We start from the raw sequence: 14,733 nt of genomic DNA, 5'->3' as shown, positions 1-14,733 counted from the left end.
GGAAACCAGGGGAGTGTTTGGACAAGAATTGAGTTTTTTAAGAGGTTCTCACCCAGTTTGGGTGAAGAGCTGGTAGTTAGATTTTGAGAATGTAGAAGTTGTGAGCTCAAATGCTGCCACTGGAAATCATGAAAAAAATTCAGTAAATTGTGAACTGGCAGTTAGAAACTTTCAGAATCAGAAACCTTCCACTCTCACCCGGTCATTACTCATTATATAACTAGCAGGCAAAAATGCAGTATTGCTAATGTCACCCCCATCCTGACAAAAGCAATCGAGTAGCCTAATTGAAGTGAAACCAAGTACCCTTCAAATTTGCACGTCACGTCTGCAGCAGCATTCCACTGGGTCCCAGGCTTTGGCAGTCATGCCTGGGCCAGGGAGTAGGAATGAGGGTGGAGCTCAGGAAAATGCAAAAGGGGAAAGTTTGCTCGGGAGAGCACAGCTTTTGTGTGCTTCAGCTGAAACCTGGAGCAGCCAAGTAAACCTGGGGCGGGTTTGGTCCGGAAGCTGAGGCTGGTCCAGGAGGGAGTAGAGGCGGGATCACTGAGGTTTTAAAAGCAGATGAGATAAGATCTTGGACATTGCCTTAGCAAATCCCTGCCAGAATCCCTTAAGAGCCGGGCATGCCCAGAACATATGGACATGGTCTGCTGGGCTTCCCGCACACCTCGCACATCGATCCTCAACCTCAAAGAACTTGCTCATTCTGGTTTCCGTCATGTGTGCCCGGTGGACCACCTTAAACTGGATTAAGCTAAGCCTGGAACACGATGATGAGGAATTAACCCTTAGACACGCGGGTGGTGCCGAGTCCAGAGACAGCTATCTTTGGTGTGTCAGACGATCTGGCAGTTCAGGAAGCGAAAGAGGCCGACGTATTGGCCTTTGCCTCCCTAGTAGCCCGGAGACGGATCCTTTTAATGTAGAGGGACTCAAAGCCCCCGAGTGTGGAGACCTGGATTGGTGACATGGTTGGGTTTCTCAGTCTCGAGAAAATAAAGTTCGCTTTGAGAGGGTCCATGACGGGGTTCTCTCGGAGGTGGCAGCCGTTCCTCGACTTTCTAGGAGAGCAGTAAATGTCAGCAGCAGCAACTTGGGGGTGGGGGGGGGGGGGGGGGAGGGGGGGAAATGTTACATATTCTTGTTCTTTTTTCTGTATATAATGTTAATGATTACCTTGTGTTAAATGTTAACGGTTATGCAAAAATTACGTTTTGAAAAAAGTTTGAATAAATTTTTTTTTTAAAAAGCAGATGAGATGAGGCTAGATCTAGACATGACACCCAAAACAAATCATATGATTAACATGCACTAATCAATAATATTACAGGCTAGCCACATTACAATGTGACAAAAAACATGGTATAATTTTCCAAATTTATAAACTCAGCAAGAAGCCTTGCTCCTCCAGGTCCTGCAAGGAAATCTTTTTTTTGTATAAATTTAGAGTACCCAATTCATTTTTTCCAATTAAGGGGCAATTTAGCATGGTCAATCCACCTAGCCTGCACATCTTTGGCTTGTGGGGGCGAAACCCACACAAACACGGGGAGAATGTGCAAATTCCACATGGACAGTGACCGAGAGCCGGGATCGAACCTGGGACCTCGGCGTCGTGAAGCTGCAGGACTAACCCACTGCGCCACCGTGCTGCCCTACAAGGAAATCTTAATACTCTCCTGCCTCAACCTTGCTCCCACTTTTCCAATCCCAGGACTCCTACCGGTGATAGCCCAGTAGCCAATCCACCATTTAACTGGTCTCAGCAGGCTGCTTCCAGGACACATGTGATGAACGGTTACTGTAACACTGTACCCTTGTCATCATGTAAGGTGATGTCCCCTTTAAGACCGGGCTTGGAACCCTGGGCAACTCCGCCTCCGGCTCCGCCCATCTGGGAGCCGTATATAAGCGGCCGCCTTGTGGGCAGTGCAGCAGTTAGCACGCATCTCAGCTCTAGTCTAGTTCTTAGTTTATTAAAGCCTTCTTTACTGCTTACACTCTAAGCATCGTTATTGAGGGTACCACAATTTAATAAACTAAACTACATCAGGATGGACGCAGGCCTAAAACGCGAGAAGCTCAACCTGGAAGCACAGACACCGGAGGCAAAGGAAATTTTTTAATACTGGTTCCAATGCTTCGAGGCTTAGCTGGACTCCTCAGCTACTCCCATCCTGGGGACACGCAAGCTGCGCCTACTCCATGCCCGGGTGAGTCACAGAATCTCCGCCACGCTCGAAAAGGCGACGACTTATGAAGAGGTGGTCGAGCTACTCCGCAAGCGGTTCGTCAAGCCTATCAACGAGGTGCACGCCAGGCATCTGCTTTCTACCTGCCGGCAGCGCTCGGGGGAATCGCTAGACGAATACGTCGAGAAACTCACCGCGCTTGCTAGGGACTGTGACCACCAGGATGTGACAGGAGAAGTCCATATGAACCTGCACATCAGAGACGCTTTCGTGCCCGGCATCCGCTCGACCTACATCCGGCAGCGGCTGCTCGAAAACGGGGCAAAAGACCTCCAGGACACGCTAACACTCGCCTCCTCGCTGGAGGTGGCCCGACACAACTTGGGTACGTACCCCGCGCACTCTGCGAGCCCCCCCAGACTTCCTCAAACTCAGCCATATTACAGGCCTGCACCACGCGGCGACCCGCTCATCATGGGGGCACACCGTGCTACTTCGGCGGGCAGAGCCAGCATCCACGCCCACGCTGCCCGCCCGCTCTGCGATCTGCAGCGACTGCGGGAAGAAGGGGCATTTTGCAAGGGTCTGCCTGGCCAGACCCAGGGGCCAGAAGAACAAAGAACAGTCGGCCCGAAAATCAGGCTCTCAGGCCCACAGGCCTCGCAATGCGGCTGCGCACCGACCCGACACGCCCCCGTCTGACGCGTCATCAGCCTCGTGCGAATTATGGGACCGGCCATCTTGTCGGCGACCATCTTCTCGACCCGACACGCGCAGCCGACGGCGGCCATTTTACGAGTCCGACTCGGCTGAGGACTCGGACTATCCGCGAGTGGGTGCGATCACCCTTGACCAAACTCGGCCAAAACACCTGCAGAACTCTAGGATGCAGGTCCAGGTCAACGGGCGCGACACTGCATGCCTCTTCGACTCCGGGAGCACAGAGAGCTTTATCCATCCTGCAACGGTAAGGCGCTGCTCCCTGCGCACCCATCCCGCATCCCAAACCATAGACCTCGCATCCGGGGCCCACTCGGTACAAATCAAGGGGTACTGTATCGCGGATCTCTCGATCCAGGGCGCCAAATACACCCGTTTTATATCCTTCCCCACCTCTGTGCCCCCCTGCTGCTCGGACTGGATTTACAGTGCAGCCACCGAAGACTGACACTGAAGTTCGGCAGACCCTTGCCCCCCCTCACGGTATGCTGCCTTGTGACACTGAAAGTGGCACCCGCCTCGCTATTCGCGAACCTCACTCCCGACTGTAAGCTAGTCGCCACCAGGAGCCGGTGCTACAGTGCCCAAGATATGATTTTTATCAAGTCAGAGGTCCAGCGTTTACTGGGAGAGGGGGTCATCAAGGCTAGCAACAGCCCTTGGAGAGCACAAGTGGTGGTAGTCCGGTTCGGGGATAAGAAACGGATGGTCGTGGATTATAGCCAGACCATAAACCGATTCACGGAGCTTGATGCGTACCCCCTTCCTCACATCGCGGAAATCGGATCGCCCAATACCGAGTATTTTCCACGGTTGACCTCAAATCCGCCTACCACCAGCTCCCCATCCGACCAAAAGACCGCCCCTATACTGCCTTCGAAGCAGCCGGCCGGCACTTCCACTTTCTCAGGGTCCCCTACGGCGTCACAAATGGGGTCTCCGTCTTTCAAAAGGCGATGGATCAAATGGTGGACCAGTACGGTTTGCGGGCTACATACCCGTACTTGGACAATGTCACCATCTGCGGCCATGACCAGCAGGACCATGATGCTAACCTCGAAAAGTTCCTCCAGACCGTCCGAGCCCTTAACCTGACCTATAATGAGGGAAATGTGTTTGCCACACAACCCGGCTAGCCATCCTCGGCTATGTCGTGGAAGACAGGGTCCTAGGTCCCAACCCCGACCGCATGCCCCTATTAAAGAACTCCCCCTCCCCCGCAGCCTCAAGGCCCTCAAACGGTACTTGGGGCTCTTCTCCTACTACCCCCAGTGTGTCCCGAAGTATGCGGACAAAGCCCGCCCACTCATAAAGACCACCACTTTTCCCCTCTCGGCTGAGGCTCAATTGGCCTTCAACCGCATCAAGGCCGATATCGTCAAGGCCGCTATGCACGCGGTGGATGAAACTATCCCCTTCCAGGTAGAGAGCGATGCATCAGACATCACCCTGGCTGCTACCCTCAATCAGGCAGGCAGACCAGTAGCGTTCTTCTCCCGGACCCTCACCGCCTCCGAGGTTCGACACTCTGCAGTCGAGAAGGAGGCACAAGCCATTGTGGAGGCTGTGCGGCGCTGGAGGCACTACCTAGCCGATAGGAGGTTCACCCTCGTCACTGACCATCGGTCAGTCGCCTATATGTTCGATAACACGCAAAGGGGCAAAATAAAAAATGATAAAATTTTGAGGTGGAGGATCGAACTCTCCACCTACACGTACGATATCAAGTATCGTCCAGGGGAGCTCAATGAGCCCCCAGATACCCTGTCCCGTGGCACATGTGCCAACGCGCAGGACGACCGCCTGCAAGCCATCCACAATGACCTCTGCCACCCGGGGGTTACCCAGCTCGTCCACTTTATCAAGTCCCGCAACCTACCTTACTCAACCAAGGAGGTCAAGGCCATGATCAGGGCCTACCAGAGCTGTGCGGAGTGCAAACCGCACTTCTACCGACCAGACAAGGTTCGGCTCGTGAAGGCCTCGGGGCCCTTTGAGCGACTGAGCGTGGACTTCAAGGGGCCCCTCCCATCCACCAATCGTAATTCCTATTTCCTCACCGTTATCGATGAGTTCTCCCGTTTCCCATTCGCCATTCCCTGCCCCGACATGACCTCAGCCACCGTGATTAAGGCACTGCACAGCATCTTCACTCTGTTCGGTTTCCCCGCTTATATCCACAGCGACCGGGGTACATCGTTCATGAGCGATGAACTGCGCCAGTATCTGCTCAGCAAAGGCATCGCCTCGAGCAGAACGACCAGTTATAACCCGCGGGGAAACAGGCAAGTGGAAAGGGAGAACGCGACAGTGTGGAAGGCTGTCCTTCTGGCCCTACGGTCGAGAAGTCTCCCAACTACCCGCTGGCAGGAGGTCCTGCCCGATGCCCTACATTCCATTAGGTCACTCCTCTGCACAGCCACGAAAGAGACCCCTCACAACCGATTGTTTGTCTTCCCCAGGAAGTCTACCTCCGGGGTCTCGCTTCCAACTTGGCTGACGGCTCCGGGACCTGTTCTTCTCCGGAGGCACGCGAGGAGCCATAAAATGGACCCCCTAGTTGAAAAGGTCCGACTGCTCCACGCCATCCCCAGTTACGCCTACGTCGAGTACCCCGACGGCAGGCAAGATACGGTTTCCCTCCGGGATCTGGCACCCGCTGGATCCCCCACTACAGACGCCCCTTCCCGCGCCGCTCCCCTGCAGGACCCGGCACCCACTACAACACACCCCCTCCCGGCCCCACCCCCCGTTGGTGAGTACCTAATGTGCACCACCCCTAGCGCTCCCCCTTTACACACCCCGCCGGCGCCGGCACCGCTACCCCCGGCCCCGCCTATTCTGCCTGCGCCCTGTTCCCCTGCCCCGACCCAGACCGAAGCTCCGACCACTGTGCTCCCGGATGTACCCTCAACCAGGACGTCCGTATCCGCCGCACCACCAACCGCCGCACCTCCGCCCGAACTGAGTAGGTCGATGAGGACGATAAGGCCACCGAGACGGCTGGACCTATGACGGCACTTCAACCCCGCCGGACTTTTTTTTAAACGGGGTGAATGTGATGAACGGTTACTGTAACACTGTACCCTTGTCATCATGTAAGGTGATGTCCCCTTTAAGACCGGGCTTGGAACCCTGGGGAACTGCACCTCAGGCTCCGCCCTTCTGGGAGCCATATATAAGCGGCCGCCTTGTGGGCAGTGCAGCAGTTAGCACACGTCTCGGCTCTAGTCTAGTTCTTAGTCTATTAAAGCCTTCTTTACTGCTTACACTCTAAGCATCGTTATTGAGGGTACCACAACACACAAATGTCCATGCTTCCCACCTGGGAACCTAGGTGTTAAAATACCCTGGACCTCTACTTTGTTGCACCAGATGAGTTTTGAATTAACATATCTGAAAATAGATATACCAGATTCTAATATATTTAGGAGCATTAAAAAAGATAAGAAGGGAGACTGATCAGAGAGATTAGTAGAACTTTTTTTATTTGATTCATTCTTGGGATGTGGGCGATGCTGGCATGGCCTGCCTGTTCGAAGTCCCTCCACCAGAGAAAAATACATAATGTATTTGCATCTATCCTTTGTCATTGTTAGGTCATCTCTCAACATCTAAATTAAAGGCATTCAAACCTTGCCAAAACAGCTGTTTTCATATTTTGGCCTGGGTATCATTCTGGTGAATCAGCTCTATACCAGCTGTAAAATCTGAGATGCCCAGAACTGAACTCTGTATTCCAGGTTGTATCTGCCAAGGCTCTATACAACTGGTGCGTCAATTCCTGACTTTTAAAATGGTGATTACTTCTTAGTTAGTTAGGCCACACTTGTGTTCAATTCTGGTCGCCACAATACCAGAAGGATGTGGAGTCTTTGGAGAAAGTACAGAAGAGGTTTACCAGTATGTTGCCTAGTTTGGAGGGCATTAGCTATGAGGAGAGGTTGGATAAACTCAGTTTGTTCTCACTGGAATGATGGAGATTGAGAGGCGACCTGATAGACGTCTGCAAATTTATGAGGGGCATGCACAGAGTGGGTAGTCAGAAGCTTTCTCCCAGGGTGGACGAGTCAAATACTAGGGGACTAAGGTTTAAGTGCGATGGGGAAAATTTTACATGGGCGAGGGAGGTTTTTTTACACGGAGGGTAGTGGGTGCCTAGAACTCGCTGCTGAAGGAGGTGGTGGAAGCATGTACAATAGTGATGTTGGGCGAAATTCTCCGGAAACGGCGCGATGTCCGCCGACTGGCGCCCAAAACGGCGCAAATCAGACGGGCATCGCGCTGCCCCAAAGGTGCGGAATGCTCCGCATCTTTGGGGGCCGAGCCCCAACATTGAGGGGCTAGGCCGACGCCGGAGGAATTTCCGCCCCGCCAGTTGGCGGAAAAGGCCTTTGGTGCCCCGCCAGCTGGCGCGGAAATGACATATCTGGGCGGCGCATGCGCGGGAGCATCAGCGGCTGCTGACAGTTTCCCACGCATGCGCAGTGGAGGGAGTCTCTTCCGCCTCCGCCATGGTGGAGACCGTGGCGGAGGCGGAAGGGAAAGAGTGCCCCAACGGCACAGGCCCGCCCGCGGATCGGTGGGCCCCGATCGCGGGCCAGGCCACCGTGGGGGCACCCCCCCGGGGTCAGATCGCCCCCCGTCAGGACCCCGGAGCCCGCCCACGCCGCCTGGTCCCGTCGGTAAGGTAGGTGATTTAATTTACGCCGGCAGGACAGGCAATTTATCGGCGGGACTTCGGCCCATCCGGGCCGGAGAATCGAACGGGGGGGCCCGCCAACCGGCGCGGCGCGATTCCCGCCGGTTGCCAAAGTCTCCGGCACCGGAGATTCAGCGGGGGCTGGGGCGGGATTCACGCCAGCCCCTGGCGATTCTCCGACCCGGCGGGGGGTCGGAAAATGTTGCCCGTTTAATGGGCGTCTTGACAAATACACGAATAGGATGGGAATAGAGGGATACCGACCCCAGAAGTGTAGAAGGTTGTAGGTTAGACGGGCAGCATGTCAGCGCAGGCTTGGAGGGCCGAAGGGCCTGTTCCCGTGCTCTACTTTTCTTTGTTATTTGTTCTTGTGCACTAGCTTCTAAGGACTTATGCACCTGGAAACTCAAATCTCTTTGCTTCCCCACAGCTCCTTGTTTCTCACTATTAAGGAAACATTGCAATTTGGCTTTCTTGACCGTAAAGTGGATGAACCCGCTTCACTTTTAGGATTAGGGGACACAGTTTGAAAATAAAGGACCTCACATTTAAGACAGAGCCGAGAATAAATGTTTTTTTCTCCTGAGTCAGATGGTCCTGAAGCTTTGCAGCTCTCTTTCTCGGATAGCAGTAGAGTCAGGGTCATTGCTGCTGTTGACCTCCACCTAACATTCCGCGAGAAAGTCTAGGAACGGTTGCCACCGCCGAGGAACACCCCCTGCACACTCGCAAGGCAAACTTTATCCTTTGCAATTTGATGAACCCTGCCATATCGTTAATCCAAGCTTCCACACTGGGGGGCTTCGCATCCACAATAGCAAGATCCTTCGCCGGGCTACCAGGGACGCAAAGGTCAGAACACCGGGCTCTTTCGGCTCCTGCACTCCCGGCTCATCCGATACCCCAAATAATGCTAACCCCCAGCTCGGCTTGACCCGGGTGTTCACCACTTTGTACATAGTCCTCGCAAAGCCCCTCCAGAACCTCTCCAGCGCCGGGCATGCCCAGAACATGTGGGCGTGATTTGCTGGGCTCCCCGAGCACCTCACACACCTGTCCTCCACCCCAAAGAACCTACTCATCCTCGCCCCTGTTATATGCGCCCTATGGACAACTTTGAACTGTATTAGGCTGAGCCTGGCGCAGGAGGAGGAAGAATTAACCCTACTCAGGTCATCAGCCCACAGATCTTCATCCTGCTCCTCCCCCAGCTCCTCCTCCCACTTACCCTTTAACTCCTCCACCGAGGCCTCAGAGGCCTCCTGCAGCGCCTGATAGATCGCCGAGACCTTGCCTTCTGCAACCCATACACCCGAAATCACCCTGTCCTGAATCATTTGTGCTGGGAGCAGCGGAAATTCCCTCACATGCCGTCTCACAAACACCCTCACTTGCATGTACCTAAAAGCATTCCCGGGAGGTAGCCCAAATTTCTCCTCTAGCGCCCCTAGGCTCGCAAAAGTCCCATCGATGAATAGGTCCCCCATTCTTTTAATCCCAGCCCGATGCCAGCTCAGAAACCCCCCATCCATCCTACCCGGAACTATCCTGTGGTTCTCTCGTATCGGGGACCAGACCGAGGCCCCCACCTCACCCCTATGTCGCCCCCACTGCGCACAGATCTTCAGAGTCGCCGCCACCACCTGACTCGTGCTGTACCTTGTCGGCGGAAGCGGAACGTGCCGTCACCAGCGCCCCCAGACTCGTACCTACACAAGACGCTACCTCTAGCCTCTTCCACGCTGCCCCCTCTCCCTCCATTACCCACTTACGGATCATCGCTACATTAGCTGCCCAATAATAGCCACATAGACTCAGCAGCGCCAGCCACCCCCTGTCCCTGCTACCCTCCAAAAACACCCTCAACGTGAGGAAGAGTGAGCTCTTTGTGGTGCATGCGGGGGACCAGAGAAGGGGGGTAGACGAGCTACCGCTGAAGAGGGCGGAGAGGAGCTTCCGATACCTAGGGATCCAGGTAGCTAGGAGCTGGGGGCCCTGCACAAGCTCAATTTGACACGGTTGGTGGAGCAGATGGAGGAGGACTTCAAGAGATGGGATATGCTGCCACTCTCCCTGGTGGGGAGGGTGCAGTCGATCAAGATGACGGTTCTCCCGAGGTTCCTGTTTGTGTTCCAGTGCCTGCCCATACTAATCCCCAAGGCTTTTTTTAAACGGGTAAGCAGGAGTATTATGGGATTCGTATGGGCGAATAAGGTAGATAGATTCTTGACTGGAAAAGGTCCAGATGGAGCAGTTGATGGCTTCTACATAGATGAATTTCAGCAGCAGAGGAAGAAGATGCATGCCGACTGGTCAAAGGCCATCAAGAGAGCAGTAGCACCTCTGTGAGGGTCGATGGACCAAGTGGAAAAGTGTCTTCAGGCACAATGGTGAAGTTGCGGGAGATGGAGACGGTGGTCTCCAACCAGAGCGACCGGATTGTGTCCCTAGAGGTTGAGGGGCGGGCCCTGGGGGAGCTGTGTAAGTCGTTGAGGGTGAAGGTGGAGAGCAAGAAAATAGGGCCAGTGGCAGGATCATGCCTAAGGACGTGAAAGGGACAAGTGCCACAAAATATGTGTTAAAGATGTTGACCGGGCTGGTGGAGCAGGGAATGCTGGCCAAGGTCCCAGGGGTGATCAGGACCCATAAGTCCTTAAGAGAGAGGCCGGGAACAGGGGAGCCGCCACGGGCAGTGATTGGGCAGGTGCACAAATTCTTGGAGAAGGAAAGGATCTTGCAATGGGCCAGGGAGAAACGAGACTGCGAATGGAAGGAGAACTGGGTCCAAATATACCAAGATATGAAATGAAATGAAATGAAAATCGCTTATTGTCACGAGTAGGCTTCAATGAAGTTACTGTGAAAAGCCCCTAGTCGCCACATTCCGGCGCCTGTTTGGGAAGGCTGGTACGGGGGAGGCTGGTATTGGGGCGAAGCTGGCGAAGAGGCACACAGGATTCAACAGAGCCATGGCAGTGCAGTACCGAAAGAAAATTCGGTTTGGGGTGCTGTACCCTGTGAAACTGTGGGTCACATTTGATGGCCAGAAGTATTATTTTGAAATGCAAGAAGAGGGAAATAACTTGATAAGAGACCATAAACTGGGGGAGAACTGAAAGTTGGTGTGAGTGTGGAGGAGCTGCATCTGTAAAGGTTGGAGGGTATAGTTGATGTATGTTGCCAGAGGGTGGGGGGGCTTACTGTATATTGTATTTTGCAGAGTTACAAGTTTATAAGTTTGTACCGGGGGGTAATTGCTCGCCCCCCCCCCACATGGTGTCCTTTTGGAGAGGGTGGCTTGCGACTTTAGTTGTTCTTTTCACTGCGGACAGGGGGTGGGGAGGGTGTGGGGGGGGGGGGCCGCGCAGGAGGGCCTTCGAGCGGCAGCTGCCACACTGGCAAGTAATGTTGGTGAACGGAGGTGAAGTGGGGGAGGAGATCAAGAGGGGTGGCCAGATGGGGGGAGGGGCAGAGAGGGATTTGCGTCATGGCAGAGTTGAAGACTGAGTGTGGTCATGGACGAAGAGGGGGGCCATCTTGGATGGGCCCGATATAGGGTGGTATTAGCGGAGGCAGAGCCGGAGGCGGACAATAACAGATGACAGAGGGGAGTCGGGGCATAAGCCTCCGTTAAGAATTGTAATGTGAAACGTTCAGGGGCTAAACGGGCTGATTAAGAGATCCCCGGTCTTTGCGCACTTGAAGAGCCTGAAAGCGGAGGTGATCTTCCAACTGGAGCTGCACCTCCGAGTGAAGGACCCGGTTAGGCTCAGGAAGGGATGGGTAGGACAGGTATTCCACGTGAGGTTTGATTCGAAGTTGGGAGGTAGGGGGGGTGCCCATTTTGCTGAATGAGAAAATGGGGTTTGTGGGAGCTAAGGAAGTACGGGACCCGGTGGGGAGATACGTAATAGTCAGCGGGGTGTTGGAAGGGACGTCGGTGGTGTTAGTTAATGTATGTGCGCCAAATTGGGATGATGTGAAGTTTGTGAGAGATTTGCTGGGAGCGATCCCGAATCTGGATTGGCACCGACGAATTAAGGGTGGAGATTTTAATTGCGTGATGGAACCGAGGGTGGAGGGTCGAGCCCTAAGTCAATGGGAAGGTTTAAAATGGCAAAGAGCTGGGAGGGTTCATGGGTTTGACCCGTGGAGGTTTAAGAACCCGGGAGGGCGGGGGGGGAGGGCGGGGGGCCGGCGGGGGGGGGGGGGGCGGGGGGGCCGGCGGGGGGGGGGGGGGGGGGGGGCGGCGGGGGGGGGGGGGAATACTCCTTCTCGAACATGTATAAGGGATACATGAGAATTCATTCATTTGTGGTGAGCCGGGCGGTGCGGTTGGGGGTGGTGGGGCGCGGAGTATGCGGGAATCATAATATCCGATCATGCGCCGCATTGGCTGGAAGTGAGGCTTAGTGAAGGGTGGGTGCAGAGGCCAGGATGGAGGCTAGATTCAAGTCTGTTGACAGATAAGAAGCTGGATTCTCCGCCGGCGGGATGCTCTGTTTTGCCGGCAGCCCGGGGATTTCCCAACAGCGTGGGGCTGGCCCACAATGGGAAACCCCATTGACCGGCCAGCGTAACGGAGCATCCTGCCTGCGGGGTGAAATGAAAATGTGGCGCAGCGGGATGGAGAACCAAGGGATTCTGTGAAAAGGTGAGGTCGGCGATCGTGGAGTACGTGGAAATCAATCAGAACGGGGAGGTGTCAGTGGCCAGTTTGGGAGGTGTTAAAGGTGGTGGTCCAAGGGGATATTATCTTATTTATGGCGCATGGGGACAGGAGATGGAGGGAGGCGTATGGACGGCTGTTGGATGAGATAGTCGAGGTGGACAGGAGTTACGCGGGGGCCCCCCCTAAAGAACTGTTGGTGGAGAGGAAGAGGTTACAGAGGCAGTTTGATAGGTTGATGACGGGGAAGGCAGTGGGGCAGTTAAGGAGGGTGAGGGGGGTAAAATAAATGAAATGAAATGAAATGAAAATCGCTTATTGTCACAAGTAGGCTTCAAATGAAGTTACTGTGAATAGCCCCTCGTCGCCACATTCGAAGATGGGGAGAAGATGAGTAGCATGTTGGCCCATCAGCTGCGGAGGCAGGCTGCAACCCCGGAAATCTTAAAAGTAAGAATGGAGACGGGGGAGGTAGTGGCAGAGCCGGGAGAGATAAATGAGGTGTTTCGGGGATACTAAGAGAAGTTATATAGAACAGTGCCAGGTGGAGAGGAAGGGGACCTGGGATGGTTCCTGGATTGCTTGGAGTTCCCAAGTTTGGAGGAAGAGAGGAAACAAGTATTGGAGGAGCCGCTGGGTCTGAGGGAGTTGATTGATAGTACTAGGGGATGAAGTCAGGGAAGGCTCCTGGGCCAGATGGCTTTCCGGCAGAGTTTTATATGCCATCAGTAACAGAGCTGGCATGGCAACTGTTGGGGATGTTTAATGAGGCACTGAAGAAGGGGGAGCTACCAGTGACACTGACCCAGGCGTCGATTACAGTAATCCCATAAAAGAAGGATCCGCTGGAGTGTGGGTCGTATAGGCCCATTTCATTGTTGAACATTGACGTGAAGGTGCTGGCTAAGTTGATGGTGGGAAGGATGGAGGGATGTGTACCAGGGGTAGTGGTGGAAGACCAAACGGGTTTTGTAAAAGGGCAGGCAGCTCTCCAGTAATGTCAGGAGGTTGTTGAATGCGGTACTGACACTGTTAAGGGGGCAGGTGCCGGTGGTTGTTGTCGCCATGGATGCAGAGAAGGCCTTTGATCGGGTGGAGTGGAGGTACTTATTTGAGACCTTGGGTAGGTTTGGGTTTGGGCCGAAGTTCGTGGTGTGGGTGCATTTGTTGCATACAGCTCCGGTGACATGTGTGGTCACTAATGGGATTAGCTCACAAAGCTTTGGGCTCTACAGAGGTACGAGACAGGAGTGTCCACTGTCGCCGTTGTTATTTGCCCTTGGCGATGGCTCGCAGCGGGTCAGTAGAGTTGCAGGGGATTGTGAGGGGGAGTAGAGCACATCGGGTGTCGTTGTATGCGGACGATCTGTTGTTGTTTGTGTCAGGCCTGCTGGAGAGTATGGGTGGATTATAGGAATATTGGAGGGGTTTGGGAGCTTCTCGGGGTATAAGTTGAACTTTGGGAGGAGCGAGATGTTTCCGGTGAATGTGGCGAGGCTGAGGATCAACTTAAGGGTGCTGCCATTTCAGGTGGCTGGGGAAGGGTTCAGGTATTTGGGGATCCAGGTGACGAGGGACTGGGCTACGATGCACAAGTGGAATTTGACAACGTTGGTGGAGGAGATTAGGGGGGATTTCAAGAGATGGGACACATTGCACCTGACTCTGGCAGGGAGGGTGCAAGTCGTGAAAATGAATGTGTGACTAAAGTTTCTGTTTGTTTTCTAAGCCCTCCCGATCTTTCTCCCGAAGGCCTTCTTGCGGAAATTGGTGATGATGATCTCAGAGTATGAGCGGGGAAGGGACCGAGGGTAAAGAGGGCCCTACTACAGAGACAGAGGCAGAAGGGGGGGTTCATGCTCCCGAACCTGCTACATTATTATTGGGCAGCGAACGTGGAGAAGGTGGGGCGAAGGTGTGGGGTGGGGGTGGGGGATGCAGAATGGGTTAGGATGGAGGAGGAGTCCTGTAGAGGATTCGGCTTGAGGTGACGGCTCCACTGCCGTTTGCTCCGGAGAAGTACACAGAGAGCCAGGTGGTACAATCGATGGTCAAGGTGTGGAATCAGCTGAGGAGGCATTTCAAATTGGAAGGGATGTCGGTGTTGACAGCACTCTGCAGGAATTACAGGTTTAAGCCAGGGCAGATGGATGGGATGTGCGGGAGGTGGAGTAAGGCAGGTCTGGAGAGGGTGAGGAACTTGTATCTGGAGGGACGGTTTGCGGGATTGGAATAGCTGCGGGAGAGATTTGAGTTGCCGATGGGGAGTGAATTTAGGTACATGCAGGTGCGGGACAATGTAATGAAGGAGTGGAGGATGTTTCCCAGGTTGCTGGGGTATATCTTACTGCTGTTCCCGGATGAGTCGGGTGAGGGTGGGATTTGGATATATATTTGTGGTTTGGGGAGGGTGGGGGGGCGGCGCAAATGACGAGAATCAAGTGCAA

The 14,733-nt window shown here is 54.2% G+C and overlaps 1 protein-coding gene across 1 annotated transcript in view; it reads left to right on the top strand.

The window, feature by feature from the left end:
* The window catches only part of pdzph1 (PDZ and pleckstrin homology domains 1), a 136,367-nt gene that overhangs the window by 7,738 nt on the left and 113,896 nt on the right, over positions 1–14,733 (top strand). The gene's annotated exons all lie outside the window — the stretch shown is intronic.

The sequence above is a fragment of the Scyliorhinus torazame genome, chromosome 9 (genome assembly GCF_047496885.1).
Source record: "Scyliorhinus torazame isolate Kashiwa2021f chromosome 9, sScyTor2.1, whole genome shotgun sequence".
Lineage (NCBI taxonomy): Eukaryota > Metazoa > Chordata > Chondrichthyes > Carcharhiniformes > Scyliorhinidae > Scyliorhinus > Scyliorhinus torazame.
This window is presented reverse-complemented; position numbering and strand designations above follow the sequence as displayed.